We start from the raw sequence: 14223 nt of genomic DNA on the forward strand, positions 1-14223 counted from the left end.
TCATCTGGGCTTGGGGATTTATCCACTTTTAAGCCTGCTAAAACCTCCTCCCTCTCAATAGTAATTTGTTCAAGTATATCACAAGCCCCCTGCCTGATTTCTATGCCTACATCGTCCTTCTCCATAGTGAACACAGATGCAAAATATTCATTTAAAACCTCACCCACATCTTCTGGCTCTACACACAGATTGCCACTTTGGTCCCGAATGGGCTCTACTCTTTCCCTTAATATACTTATAAAACACCTTGGGATTTTCCTTTATTTTGCCCGCCAATGTTTTTTCATGCCCCCTCTTCGCTCTCCTAATTTCTTTTTTAAGTACCCCCTTGCACTTTCTATACTCCTCTAGGGCCTCCACTGTTTTTAGTCCTTTGTACCTGCCAAAAGCCTCCCTTTTTTTCCTAATCCATTCTTGTATATCCCTTGACATCCAGGGTTCCCCACCCTTGACCTTTATGGGAACATGTTGGCGTTGTACTCTCTCTATTTCCTTTCTGAAAGACTCCCACTGCTCTGATGTGGATTTTCCTACAAGTAGCTGATCCCAGTCCACTTTGGCCAGATCCTGCCTTATCATATTAAAATTGGCCTTCCCCCAATTTAGAACCTTTATTTCTGGCCCAACTTTGTCCTTTTCCATGACTACCTTAAATCTCACCGAATTATGGTCACTGTCACCAAAATGTTCTCCTACTGACACTTCTACCACTTGCACGGCTACATTCCCTAGAATTAGGTCCAGTACCACCCCCTCTCTTGTAGGACTTTCTACATTCTGGCTCAAAAAGCTCTCCTGGATGCAATTTAAGAATTCCGCACCCTCTAAACCTTTCACACTCTGACTATCCCAGTTAATATTGGGGAAGTTGAAATCCCCTACTATTATTACCCTATTATTTCTGCACTTCTCTGAGATTTGCCTACATATCTGTTCCTCTATCTCTCCCTGACTGTTTGGAGGCCTATAGTACACTCCCAGCAAAGTGCTTGCCCCCTTTTTGTTTTTAAGTTCTACTCATATGGCCTCATTCGAGGAACCTGCTAAGATATCATCCCTCCTTACATCAGTAATTGACTCCTTGATTAATATTGCGACACCACCTCCTCTTTTATACCCCCCTCTGTCTCGCCTGAAGATTCTATACCCCGGAATATTGAGCTGCCAGTCCTGCCCCTCCCTCAACCATGCCTCTGTGATAGCAACAATATCATACTCCCATGTGTTCATCAACACCTTCAATTCATCTGCCTTACTTGCAAGGCTCCTTGCATTAAAATAAATGCCATCCAGCCTTGCCATACTCCCTTGTGCCATTACATATTTGCTCTGCCTTCCAGGCTGACTTGTTTTTTCCTCTATATTTGGCTGTGCATCACCCCCTACTATAGCTCCACTCCGTATCCCATCCCCCTACCAAGTTAGTTTAACCCCCCTCCCCTCACCCAACAGTACTAGCAAATCGCCCCATTCCAGTTCAGGTGCAACCCATCCGACTTGTACAGGTCCCACCTTCCCCAGAAGCAGACCCAGTGATCAAGGAAACTAAAGCCCTCCCTCCTGCACCAACTCTTTAGCCACGCATTCATCTGCTCTATCCTCCTATTCCTATACTCACTAGCACATGGCACCGGGAGTAATCCAGAGATTACAACCTTTGAGGTCCTGCTTTTTAATCGGCTACCTAGCTCCCTAAATTCTTGTTGCAGGACCTCATCCCTCTTTCTACCTATGTCGTTGGTACCAATGTGAACCACGACCTCTGACTGTTCGCCCTCCCCCTTCAGAATGCCCTGCAGCCATTCAGTGACATCCTTGACCCTGGCACCAGGGAGGCAACATACCATAATGGAGTCATGTCTGCAGCTAAAGAAACGTCTATCTGTTCCCCTTACGATAGAATCCCCTATCACTATTGCTCTCCCACTCTTTTTCCTCCCCTCCTGTGCAGCTGAGCCACTCGTAGTGCCACAGACTTGGCTCTTGCTGCATTCCCCTGAGAAACCATCTCCCCCATCAGTATCAAAAACGGAAAATCTGTTGGAGAGGGAGATGGACCCAGGGGACTCCTGCACTACCTTCCTAGTTCTTTTACTCTGTCTGGCGGTCACCCATTCCCTGTCTGCCTGTGCACTCTTTACCTGTGGTGTGACCACCTCGTTAAATGTGCTATCCACGAAGATCTCAGCTTCGCGGATGCTCCACAGTGACTCCAGCCGCAGCTCCAGCTCCGAAACGTGGATTTCGAGTAGCTGCAGCTGGAGACACTTCCTGGACATGTGTTCGCTCAGGATACTGAAAGTGTCCCTGACTTCCCACATAGCACAGGAGGTGCACTCCACGCTGCCGAGCTGCCCTGCCATGTCCTACCCTTAATTTACTCCCTTTAAATTAAAGAATGTTAAATACACTAGGGACCTTACTTCCCTTTAAACACTACTTACTCCAAACTAGAGACCTTACTTTTACTTCAATGACTGGACTGTAGAAATACTCACCAGGTCCTACTTACCAATCAGCTCCTTCCCTGGTTGTGATGTCACTTTAGCGGTTTCGCAGTTGTTGTTGTTTGACTGCTCCCGCTCTCCAACTCTTTCCCAACTCGCAGCACTCCGGTGTCTGGCCTCCTCTGCAGGGAGCTTGAGAGCAACCATATGTCTGGGATGGGAACAGGCCTCTTTGGGACCTGTGATATCAGGCAGAAATTCCTGGGCCACCCTCGAGAATTCCGAATTGTCTGTAATTCTATTCTAGACCAGATTATAGTGCATAGTATGGGGAAAGGTGGAAGAACAAAAACTAAAATGATTACAACTTTAATATGTTGTATATATGGAACAATTGTCATTCAATATACAGGAAACTTTGTGTTATCCGGAGGCGAACCGTCCGGCAAGCTCGAGCCACCGGCAAAAATCAGGAGCTGTTTTTTATTCTTTTCGTTTCTTTTCTTTGCTTTTTTTGAACAGTCAAGCTCTGCAAGGTCTGTAGCTAATCAACAGCTTCAGCTAGAGACGCTACAGAGACGCTTGCCGACTGTTAAGAGGGTGTTGCTAAGCAACAGGGTTTGTTGATTCATACGGAGATGAAAATCTCCGTATGTTTCAACATTAGCTCTGGAGTGTCCGGCAGTTTTGAGGGGACGGCAGCAGCTCGGTCCCGTCGGTGCCGGATAGCACAAAGTTTCCTGTACTGCACTTTTTTCTGGTTACAGTGACCTTGGAGTAATATCAGCACACTCTGCCCAAGGCATCATGTCCTTGATCTTAATCCTCAATTTAACAAGCAATGTATGTAAGGTACACACAACACAATTAGCCATAAAGCAGAATACAGTATCTGTTCATCTATTATATACATAATAAGGTTTGCCATTTCCTCTACAGTGCATTGGCGGGCGAAACAAATCAGATTTCTCTTCAATCCAAATCACAACAGCACTTCAATTCAAATCATGTGATTTAACCGCAAGTGCCTGCAGTCCATAACTGTCCACAATGATGCATGCAGCTGCCAAAAAGAATCCGAAAAATTTAGCCTGAATTCCAACTGAATAATATTATAACATAGGATGATGTGTGCTTTAAATAACACATTTTGGGGCCTCAGATAACACTGATAAATGACACAAGCTCTGCTAATAAAAACAGAAAATGCTGGAAATACTCAGGTCAGGCAGCATCTGTGGAGAGAGAAACAGAGTTAACGTTTCAGGTCAATGACCCTGCGTCAGAACTGGAAAAAGCTGGAGATCGACCAGGTTTTTAAGCAAGTGCAGGGGCAGGGAAAGGCGGGAGGGGAGGAAAGAACAAAAAGGAAGGTCTGTGATAGGATGGAAGGCAGGGGAGATTAAGAGACATTAAGAGATGGTGCAAGGCAAAAGGAGATGGTAATGGGACAAGTTAAGAAACAAAAGATGGCTCTAGATGAGATGTAAAAAGAAATGAATGAAAAAAAAAATAGGGGCAGAGGTTATGGTCCGAAATTGTTGAACTCTATGTTGAGTCCAGAAGGCTGTAAAGTGCCTAATCGAAAGATGAGGTGCTGTTCCTCGAGCTTACGTTGAGCTTCATTGGAACAGTGTGAGAGGCCGAGGACGGTGAGGTCTGAGTGGGAGTGGAGCGAAGAATTAAAGCGACCGGAGGCTCGGGGTCACCCTTACAGACAGAACGGAGGTGTTCCGCAAAGCATTCACCCAATCTGCGTTTGGTCTCCTCAATGTAGAGGAGACCGCATCGTGAGCAGCGAATACAGTATACTAAATTGCAAGAAGTACAAGTAAACCACTGTTTCACCTGGAAGGAATGTTTGGGGCCGTGGACAGTGGGAAGGGTGGAGGTAAAAGGGCATGTGTTGCATCTCCTGCGCTTGCACGGGAAGGTGCTGTGTGAAGGGGAAGGAGTGTTGGGGGTGATAGAGGAGTGGACCAGGGTGTCGTGGAGGGAGCGGTCCCTTCGGAATGCAGAAAGGGGAGGTGAGGGAAAGATGTGTTTGGTGGTGGGATCACGCTGGAGGTGGCGGAAATGGCGGAGGATGACTCTCCAGATGCCCTCCGTCACTTTAACAGTTTCCTGGCCCCAACCGTCTCCTTTTCACTATGGACGTCCAATCCCTCTACACCTCCATCCCCCACCAGGATGGCCTGAGCGTGCTCTGCTTCTTCCTTGAACAGAGGCCCAACCAGTCCCCATCCACCACCACCCTCCTCCGTCTGGCTGAACTTGTTCTCACGTTGAACAACTTCTCCTTTGATTCCACTCAGTTCCTCCAAATTAAAGGTGTTGCTGTGAGAACCCGCATGGGTCCCAGCTATGCCTGCCTTTTCATGGGATATGTGGAACATTCTTTGTTCCAGTCTCCCTCCCGCGCCTCTTTTTCCAGTACATTGATGACTGTATCGGTGCTGTTTCCTGCTCTCACCCTAAACTAGAAAATTTCATTCACTTTGCTTCCAATTTCCACCCTTCCCTCACCTTCACATGGTCCATCTCCGACTCTTCCCTTCCCTTCCCTTCCTCGACTTCTCTGTCTCCATCTCTGGGGATAGGCTCTTGACAAACATTCACTACAAGCTCACTGACTCTCACAGCTACCTGGACTACACTTCCTCCCACCCCGCTTCCTGAGAGAACTCTATTCCATTATCCCAGTTTCTCCATCTCCGCCGCATCTGCTCTGACGATGCCACCTTCCATACCAGTGCTTCCGACATGTCTTCCTTTTTCCTCAACTGAGGATTCCCCTCTAATGTGGGTGACACGGCCCTTGACCGTATCCGTTCTAGTTGCCGCACTTCTGCTCTCACCCTTTCCCCTCCCTCCCTGAACCACGATAGTGTTCCCCTTGTCCTTACCTTTCACCCCACCAGCCTCCACATTCAACGGATCATCCTCCGCCATCTCCGCCACCTCCAGCGTGATCCCACCACCAAACTCATAGAAACATAGAAGATAGGACCAGGAGTAGGCCATTCGACCCCTCGAGCCTGCTCCGCTATTCAATGCGATCATGGCTGATCATCCAAATTCAGTACCCTGTCCCTGCTTTCTCCCCTTATCCCTTGATCCCCTTAGCCTTAAGAAATATATCTAACGCCTTCTGGAATATATTTAATGAATTGGCCTCAACTGTTTTCTGTGGTAGAGATTTCCACAGGTTCTCTGGGTGAAGAAATTCCTCCTCATCTCAGGCCTAAATGGCTTACCCCTTATCCTTAGACTGTGACCCCTGGTTCTGGACTCCCCCGCCATCGGGAACAGCCTTCCTGCATCTAGTCTGTCTAGTCCTGTTAGAATTTTATAAGTTTCAATGAGATCCCCTTTCATTCTTCTAAACTCTAGCGAATATAAGCCTAATCACCCAATCTCTCTTCATACATCATTCCTGCCATCCCAGGTATCAGTCTGGTGAATCTTCGCTGCACTCCCTCCATGGCAAGAATATCCTTCCTCAGATAAAGCGACCAAAACTGCACACAATACTCAAGGTGTGGTCTCACCAAGGCCCTGTACAACTGCAGCAAGACATCCTTGCTCCTGTACTCGAATCCTCTCGCTATGAAGGCCTGCATACCATTTGCCTTCTTAACCGCCTGCTGCACCTGCATGCCTACCTTCAGCGACTGGTGCACAAGGACACCCAGGTCTTGTTGCACTTCCCCTGTTCCCAATCTATTGCCATTCAGATAATAACCTGCCTTCCTGTTTTTGCCACCAAAGTGTAAAAGCTTGCATTTATCCACATTATACTGCATCTGCCATGCATCTGCCCAATCGCCCAACCTGTCCAAATCATACTAGAGTTTCTCTGCATCCTCCTCACAGCACACACGCCCACCCAGCTTTGTATCGTCTGCAAACTTGGAGATGTTACATCTAGTTCCCTCGTCTAGATCATTAATATATATTGTGAACAACTGGGGTCCTAGCACCGATCCCTGCGGTACCCCACTAGTCACTGCCTTCCACTCGGAAAAAGCCCTGTTTATTCCAACTCTTTGCTTCCTGTCTGCCAACCAGTTTTCTACCCAAGTCAGTACCTTACCCCCAATCTAATGTGCTTTAACTTTGCACGCTAGTCTTTTATGCGGGACCTTATCGAAAGCCTTCTGAAAGTCCAAATACACTACATCCACTGGTTCTCCCTTATCTATTCTACCAGTTACATCCTCAAAAAATTCCAGTAGATTAGTTAAGCATGATTTACCTTTTTGTAAATCCATGTCGACTTTGTCCGATCCTGTCACTGTTTTCCAAGTGCTCTGCTATTACATCTTTTATAATGGACTCTAGCATTTTCCCCACTACCGACGTCAGGCTTACCGGTCTATAAGTCCCTGTTTTTTCTCTACCACCTTTTTTGAATAGTGGGGTAACATTAGCTACTCTCCAATCTATGGGAACTGTTCCAGAATCTAATGAATTTTGGAAGATGACCAGCAATGCATCTACTATTTCTAGTGCCACTTCCTTAAGTATCCTAAGATGTAGATTATCAGGCCCTGGGGATTTATCGGCCTTCAATCCTGTCAATTTCCCCAACACCGTTTCTCTACAAATACTGATTTCATTCAGTTCCTCCCTCTCATTAGACCCTATGTTCGCCGACATCTCTGGGAGGATATTTGTGTCCTCCTTTGAGAAGACAGAACCAAAGTATGTATTTAATTGGTCTGCCATTTCTTTGTTCCCCATTATAAAGTCCCCTGATTCTGACTGCAAGGGATCTACGCTTGACTTCACCAATCTTTTTCTCTTCACATATCTATAGAAGCCTTTACAGTCAGTTTTTATGTTCCCTGAAAGCTTACTCTCATACTCTATTTCCCCCCTCTTAATTAATCCCTTTGTCCTCCTTTGCTGAATCCTAAACTGCTCCCAATCCTCAGGTTTGCTGCTTTTCTGGCCAATTTATATGTCCTCTCCTTGGATCTTATGCTATCCCTAATTTCCCTTGTTAGCCACGGTGGAGTCAGCTTTTTTGTTTTATTTTTATGCCAAACAGGGATGAACAAATTCTGTAGTTCATCCATGCGATCTTTAAATGTTTGCCATAGCCTAACCACCGTCAACCCTTTAAGTAACATTCCCCAATCCATGCTACACAACTCGCGCCTCATACCATCATAGTTTCCTTTATTTAAATTCAGGACCCCTCCCCCTTGCACCATTCTTCTAGCCATGTAGTCAGCTGAAATATCCTTCTATTTCTACTCTGACTAGCACGTGGCACTGGTAGCAATCCTGAGATTACTACCTTTGACATCCTATTCTTTAATTTACCTCCTAACCCCCTATATTCAGCTTTTAGAACCTCATCCCATTTTTTACCTATATCGTTGATACCTATATGCACCACGACAACTGGCTGTTCACCTTCCCCCTCCAGAATGCCGTGCAGCCGCTCTGAGACATCCTTGACCCTTGCACCAGGGAGGCAACATACCATCCTGGAGTCTCATTTGCGGCCACAGAAATGCCTATCTATTCCCCTTACAATAGAATCCCCTATTACTATAGCTCTCCCGCTCTTTTTCCTCCTGTCCCGTGCAGCAGGACCACCCATGGTGCCAGGAAGTTGGTTGCTGCTGCCTTCCCCCGATAAGCCATCCTCCCCAACAATATCCAAAGCGGTATATCTGTTTGAGAGGGGGATGGCCACAGGGGAACCCTGCACTACCTGCCTGTGCCTACTACTCTGCCTGGCGGTCACCCATTCCCTTCCTGCCTGTGCAGCCTTTACCTGCGGTGTGACCAACTGGTTAAACGTGATATCCACGACGTCCTCAGCATCGTGAATGCTCCAGTATGTATCCATTCGCAGCTCCAGTGCTGCAATATGGTCTGCCAGTAGCTGCAGCTGGATACACTTCCCGCACACATGGTCGTCAGGGACACAGGAAGTGTCCCTGATTTCCCACATAATGCAGGAGGAGCATGCCACGGGGCCGAGCTTTGCTGCCATGACTTACCCTTTAATTAATTTAAATTAAATCAATACCACCAATTATACTACAATTAAATGATATACTCAAGGGCCCTTGTTTCCTAGCATCCCCGCTACACAACAGAGACCTTAGAAACTATAACCACAAAATTAAGACCTCCTAAACTTTATAAACTATGAACCTTAACGGTCAAACTATAGAGTAATATAAGTACTCACCCAATCAGCTGCTTCCTCCTGCCCGCGTCACATTTTGAATCGTGATGTGGTTCTGGAATGCCGCCGCTGGTCTGTGAGATTGGTAAGCCTCTGTAAAAAAGCCCGCAAAAGTGAGTTTAAATACTCACTGAACCTCCACTCTCACCGCTCCCGACACTGGCCTGTGAAAAAAAGCCTGCGAAAGTGAGTTTAAATACTCACTGAGCCTCCGCTCTCACCGCTCCCGACACTGGCCTGTGAAAAAAAGCCCGCGAAAGTGAGTTTAAATACTCACTGAACCTCCAATCTCACCCCTCCCGACAATGGCCTGTGAGAAAAAGCCCGCAAAAGTGAGTTTAAATACTCACTGAATCTCCGCTCTCACCACTCCCGACAATGGCCCGTGAAAAAAAGCCCGCGAAAGTGAGTTTAAATACTCACTGAACCTCCGCTCTCACCACTCCCGACACTGGCCTGTGAAAAAAAGCCCGCGAAAGTGAGTTTAAATACTCACTGAACCTCCGCTCTCACCACTCCCAACAATAGCCTGTCTTTCCCTCACCTCCCCTTTCAGCATTCCGAAGGGACCGCTCCCTCCATGACACTCTGGTCCACTCCTCTATCACCCCCAACATTCCTTCCCCTTCGCCCGGCACCTTCCCGTGCAAGCGCAGGAGATGCAGCACCTGCCCTTTTACCTCCTCCCTTCCCACTGTCCAGGGCCCCAAACACCCCTTCCAGGTGAAATGATTTACTTGTACTTCTTGCAATCTAGTATACTGTATTCGCTGCTCACGGTGCGGTCTCCTCTACATTGGGGAGATCAAACGCAGATTGGGTGGCCGCTTTGCGGAACACCTCCGTTCTGTCCGTAAGGGTGATCCCAAGCTTCCAGTCGCCTGTTGCTTTCATTCTCTGCTCCGCTCCCACTCAGACCTCACCGTCCTCGGCCTCTTGCACTGTTCCAATGAAGCTCAGCGTAAGCTCGAGGAACAGCACCTCCTCTTTCGATTAGGCATTTTACAGCCTTCTGGACTCAACATCGAGTTCAACAATTTCAGACCATAACCTCGACCCCTATTCTTTTTTTTCCATTCATTTTTTTTTTTACACCTCATCTAGAGCCATCTTTTGTTTCTTAACTTGTCCCATTACCATCTCCTTTTGCCTTGCACCATCTCTTAATGTCTCTTAATCTCTCCTGCCTTCCATCTTCTCACAGGCCTTCCCTTTTCTTCTTTCCTCCCCTCCCACCTTTCCCTGCCCCTACACTTGCTTAAAAACCTGGTCGATCTCCAGCTTTTTCCAGTTCTGACGCAGGGTCATCAACCTGAAACGTTAACTCTGTTTCTCTCTCCACAGATGCTGCCTGACCTGCTGAGTATTTCCAGAATTTTCTGTTGTTATTTCAGATTTCCAGCATCCGCAGTATTTTGCTTTTGTACAAGCTCTGCTTATGTAATTTAAGATTCCGCTGAACCCTTAGGTTTCAAGTGTCTTGTTATCAAGCTTCAACCTGTGTGTTATTGATATAGCTACACCGTGTTGCTACGTCTTTCCATCTACTGTTTGGACTTAGAATCATAGAATAGCACAGCACAGAAGGAGGCCATTCAGCCCATTGAGTCTGTGCCGGCTCTTTCGAAGAGCAATCCCGTTAGTCCCACTCCCCAGCTCTTGCCCCATGTCCATACAATTTTTTCTCCTTCGCTTTTGAAGGTTTCTATTGAATCAGTATCCATCACCCTATCAGAGAATGCATTCCAAATCCTAACTACTCAATGTGTAAAAAAGTTTTTCCTCCTGTCGCCTCTGGATCTTTGCCAATCATCTTAAATCTGTGCTCTCTGATTATTGACCCTTCAGCCATTGGAAACAGTTGCTCTTTATTTACTCTATCTAAACCCTCCATGATTTTGAACACCTCTATCAAATCTCCTCTTAGCCTTCTCTGCTCTAAGGAGAACAATCCCAGCTTCTCCAGTCTATCCACATAACTGTAATCCCTCATCCCTGGAACTTTCTTTTGAAAGTCCTTTCAAAAAAAAAATCAAAACCCCAAATATCTGAGAAATGTTTAGACAACTTGCATATTCTACCACCTGGGTTGCAATCTGGCCATTTTTCTTGAACAATCTCTATTCTTCATTTATTATTCCTCAGAAGTCAGCCAGTATAACAAGGACAAGCACAAGAGACTCTAATTTGTAGTGGTACATTTTGACGCCACTTCTGAAAGAGCAATCTTACATATCGCAAGACTTGGGCACAGTGTCACTGTGAGAAGACCTCTTTTAAACTTCAATTACAAAGTATTAAGATTAGCAAACATCTTTCTTGTTCAAAGATTGAGTGCTGATGAGAAGTTATCCAAATTGAATGCAAGAGTGTGAGGAAATTTAATGAACGCTAGAAATATAGCCATTAATGCAGACAGCTTCAGTAATTGTGTCACTTCAATGGCATTATACTGTCAGACTCAGAGATTCCTCAAGGCTAGTTTTCCTGATGTAATCAGGACTCCAGAATCAGGTATATCTGTGCCAGATCTTGCAGATTTAAAACTCGGGCATGCTCAGACTTGGGGGGGGGGGGGGGATTTTCCGGGGGTTCAGCGGGCGCGATCGGTGGCGGGGGAAAGTGGGTTTTTTTGACAGCGGATCGGGACCCCGCTGCCACGCTTCTTTACCAAATGTCAGGTCTGTCAGCGCTGAGCAGACACGACATGCAGCGGCGGGGGAGGCAATTCAGGTCATTATGACCTTGTTAACAGAGGATTAACAACAATTTTGAGCTCACCTTTAGAATTTACCAGCTCGCCAACAGAGTCGACGCTGCTTGGGGAGCACGTCTGTTAAGCTGTGCGGGTGTTGAATGGCCATGGGATCATCTCATTACTTGACATCTTGAAATGAGCTATAAAATCTCCCATCTCACAGCTGTTTACTTTCCAAGTTCAAAAGCTGTTGCTTACTACATTTGGAAGACAGATTGAGCTTTATGCAGGTTGCAAGTGTTTGGAGCAAACTTTCTATCAAGTATCACATCATTGGAACAACCTCTCTCGCCACTGACAAATCACTTCTGTCATCTCAAGTTCACCTGTCATCTATTCCATCAGCATGGTTTATACTCTCTCATCTTGGTCCTCAGAATCTGACCACAATCAGCCGCAACACCAGCATCACCAATAACCACACCAACCTTCTCCGCAATCACTTGATGCTGCACAGGACAGAGGGCATCAGCTCCCGACTACATTGCTGCCTAGGACGCTAGGAACGGCCTCACCATGGCCACATTTACTTCACTTGACGATGTACACCCTGGCTGCCACATGATGCGCCAGGTTGGCACCACCCCACACCAACAACATAAAGCATCCCTACAATGCCCAAGCCATTCCTTTCACACTCATCAGCATTGCGGGGGGTGCCGTTATGTCTCACCATTCATTGCAACTCACTAAGCCACTTCCAAAGGTGCACACAAATCTGTCCAAGAACGCAAAGTGTTGAAAATAAAGATTTCAATGTTTGACAGCACAGTAACAGAAACTTCACATGAACATTGGCTAAAACACACAAGTGCCTACCCTTGTGTGTTGTTAGTTGGTATGATTGGACGAGGATGAGGGTGAGTGTGAGGGGTGGCTAGTGAGATGGGGAAGTGATAATGTAGATAGAGGGCGATGGGTGGAGGCGCAAGGTAAGTTGGTGTGAGTAAGAATGTGCAGGAGTAGGGTAGGAAAGGCAGAGTGATGGGGATGTGATGAGTGGCACAGCAGGATGAGGTTGAGTGTGCCTTTGCAGTAACATTTTGTGATCTAGTAGGATCATTGAAAGGTTTGTGCAACAGCGGCCTGGTCCTCCTGACGACATCCCTGCTTGTGCCCTCCACTGCAATGTGCAACCAGGCTGCATTGGTCTCCTGGGGAGGTCTCTTCTGCCCATGGGAAGGGAAGAGGACCTCCCTGTGTGCTGCGACTCCCTCCATAAGCATGAAGGGAGTCATGGGAGAGCCTGAGTGCAGCCGTGCACCTCTGTGCAGTGCTTGCAGCACCTCAATGCTGTAGAACACTGACAGCACAAATGTCAAAGTAAATTTTCGCATGGTCCCTTTAAGGAAACCGGCTGATGACGAGTCATAAGATGACGTCATCAGACCCACTTCCTTCAATTGGACCGGGAAACGTGCTGGGCGGGCTTAACAAGCCCAATCGGGGCAATTCATTCTACAGAGCAGGCTGGAGACAGCAGTGGGGTTGGGATGTGAAGGAATAAGCCATATTTCAGAAAGATACACCATAATATGAACAGAATTCTGATATTTATTAATACATGATATACTGGGTTTAAAAATCTAAAGCCTCGGAGACACAGGCTGCAAACAGAAAACAGGCTTCTGAGATAAAGATCAGTTGTTAACAAAGTTGTAAACATACAAGCTTTGAAATGGGAATTGGTTAAGTATACTAAAACAATGGCCCTATTGAAATGGTAGTTTGGTGCTTCTGAAAGGTCGGGAGTTTGGAGGGAACACAATGACATGCCCAGTTTAAAGTGTTAAAGAACTAACACGTGAAACAGAAACACAAATATTAAAAAACCATGTGCCTTTGAAAAGATAACATCAAGTAAAAAGAACTATTTGACCAGCAGATGTTTCTATGTTAAACTTGGAAGACAGGAAACATAAGATTAAATTTGCAACCAATTAAGATAGCTAGAAAACAAGTAAACACTCTGGTTAAAGTGGTTTTAATTTACATATAGTAAATATGATACCTGCAGCACACTTTGAAGATATGACTTCAATTACATTGTGTTTGTATTGAACTTGGAGCAGTTAGGAGACTCGAAGTCTGTTAAAAGTGATATTAAGAAGTGAATAGAAAACCATTGCTGTGATATTGTTTTTATGATGGTTTTTGAAACACCTAAAAGTAGAGACATAATTATGCATGCAGCAGTTGAATTGACAGTAAAGCATTCAACAGAGAGAATGAATAAGACAATTAGCTTACATCAGCAGAGAACTTCAAAGAATAAACCACTGCAAAAAGGGTATAAAAGATAGACCTTTTCAAACAGAAAGTCAGAAGTCGCTGAACGGGCCAAGCGTTTCTCAACTTTACAGGCACCATCTGTAAGTTTTTAACTTTGAGTCTCGGGGATCAAACGGTACTATAATTTGATTTTGGTGGATGTTCTGGATTTAGAAATAAGTAAGAAATGTAGAAATGTAATGAAGTAAAGATTTGAGAGTAAGGATCTCTGAGAAATAAGAAATGTAAGCTATTTGTATTTTGAATTGTTAATGTTGCGACTGACTCAACAACTGTTAACTGAATGTCGGCTTATAAATAAATCTATATATTTTTAGAATTGTCTCAAAGAGTATTTCTGTATAAACTCGCAAACCCAATTTCTGTATACTCTTTTGTAAGGAGTTGCAGAATTCTGGGGGGTATTCCGGGCCCTCATAATATCTGGAAGGTTACAGTCTAGTTAAACTTATTAAAAGTGCTATCTGGAGGATGGTAACATCTTCAGTCATTCCTTTCCTTTAGGGAGAGAT

At 45.6% G+C, this 14223-nt stretch overlaps 1 long non-coding RNA gene across 1 annotated transcript in view; it reads right to left on the reverse strand.

Annotated features, from left to right (window-relative positions):
- LOC147106094 (uncharacterized) overlaps positions 1 to 12613 on the reverse strand; it is a 144812-nt gene extending 132199 nt beyond the window's left edge. The window contains exon 1 of the long non-coding RNA XR_015081341.1: positions 8665 to 12613. This is a non-coding gene — a long non-coding RNA (uncharacterized LOC147106094). The remainder of the gene's footprint in view (positions 1 to 8664) is intronic.
- Positions 12614 to 14223: the final 1610 nt, after the last annotated feature.

Source organism: Somniosus microcephalus, chromosome 16 (genome assembly GCF_052327205.1).
Source record: "Somniosus microcephalus isolate GS21.2 chromosome 16, FLI_Smic_1.0, whole genome shotgun sequence".
Taxonomy (NCBI): domain Eukaryota; kingdom Metazoa; phylum Chordata; class Chondrichthyes; order Squaliformes; family Somniosidae; genus Somniosus; species Somniosus microcephalus.